Here is a 1,885-nt window from a genome sequence, read left to right on the forward strand (position 1 = left end):
AGAGGGCGAGGTACATCATTCTATAGAGGACCGCCTTTTGAGAGGCAGTTCAGGCCAGCAGATAATGGGAGAACATTCAAGCCACAACCTCACTGGCCAAATGTATGGCATTCATTTCAGTGTAATGCAGGAAGGGCAATACCCTTCGATGAGATGACTAGAACCCAATAAAAGCGTTTCCAATGAAACTATAGACGAATGATGAGGCAGCAACAGGGAGTGTCACATTCTAAAGCGCCTAAACTTCTCAAGGTAGCCAATCAAAATATCCTCAAAGATAGTGAAGAGATCGGTACAGATGAATCAATGAAAGAACTGCCAGAAACTTCTTCTGGGAGATCAAAGTTTGAGTGGGACAGAAGGGATGGAGAAGATCCAGATCAGCCCCTTACTATCCAGTTCGGTACGTTACCTTCTGTCGTGGCCAATAATTACTTACTAGCCAATGAATTCAAGAATAAAGAAAAAGAAGAAGAAGAAATGGAGGACAACAAAGGAGAGGCTTGCGTGCTGGAATGTGAAGAAGGCTAGACTTCTAGAGAGGCCTACAATGATGAAGAGGACGATGGGATGACAGACATTGAAGAAAAAATCGACCGAGAAGCAGAAGGAAGAAGGAGAGGAATATCGCGCAATACTCTGTTGAAGCAATTACATCGAGAGGGAGTTCGCGAAGTAAACTTGTTGGGAAAACCATCTGGGCGTCCTTTCGATTTCTACGTACTGTACGGGACACCCAAAAGGAAGAAGAGAGTGCCTCGCTCTGAAAAGTATGGATCACCTCCAAGAATAATGTCCCCTCCCATAGGTTGGGTAACTGATGAGGAAGCATTAGAAAACAGTAAGAAGGAAATTCAGGAGACAGGCTCAGCGCGATATGCTGCACGTCGACTTATCACAGGGGGATAATTCGACAGAAAACAAGCAGGAAGTAGAAATAGAGGCTGCCGAAAATGTTATTTTTAAACGGCCAGCCATGAAATTGACTAAACACTTGAGGCCATTGTACGTTAAAGCTCTAGTTAACGGCATCCCTGTGGCAAAAGTGCTTGTCGACAATGGAGCAGCCATAAACACCATTCCATCTAGGATGATGAGGAAGTTCGCAAAGACAGAGGGTGACATGATCCTACAGAGGTCATCCTTACGAGTTTCAATGGAGGAGCAACTTCAGCTAAGGGAGTTATGCCATTGGACATAACTATAGGAACGACTACTAGGACCACAGTCTTCTTTATAATAGATGGTCCTACTAGTTACAATGTGTTACTAGGAAGAGATTGGATACACAGAAGTCGCTGTATACCCTCATCGCTCCATCAATGCCTGATCTTTTGGAATAACAAAGCCGAAGCAGAGGTGGTACAGGCCGATCACAGGCCTTTTGGCGCAGAAGCAAACTCGGTGGAAAAGTTCATGTACGAAGGAAACTATGGACCTGTCAGTGTAGTATAAGATGGGGAAGAAACTCAAATTGTCACGCAAAGCGAAGAGCCATTTTCAGTGGATGCACTCACTGAAATGTTCAGACAGATGAGACCAAATATAGCGGCCCTAGAAGAGCCAGTAATTGGCAAAAGAATAATCAAGGAGTCTTGAATGGATTCTAAGTTACAAAAGCAAATGGCCTATATTCAGGCCTTCAAAGCCAGACTAATGACTTTCAATAAGGAATGCAATGACAAGGCGAAAGAAGAGACAGCCCTGAAAGCGCTGAAGGACAAATTAGCAGTATTCGATTTAGAACAAAGCATTGACCGAGAAGTCAACAAGGTGGACTGTTTAGAAGAAGAAGTACTTACAAGGGAACTGGATGATGAAGTGATGTGGATCATCAAACCTAAATACGCTCAAGCACAAGACCCTCTGATCAAAGTAAATATTG

Source organism: Olea europaea, unplaced genomic scaffold (genome assembly GCF_002742605.1).
Source record: "Olea europaea var. sylvestris unplaced genomic scaffold, O_europaea_v1 scaffold1506, whole genome shotgun sequence".
Classification (NCBI taxonomy): domain Eukaryota; kingdom Viridiplantae; phylum Streptophyta; class Magnoliopsida; order Lamiales; family Oleaceae; genus Olea; species Olea europaea.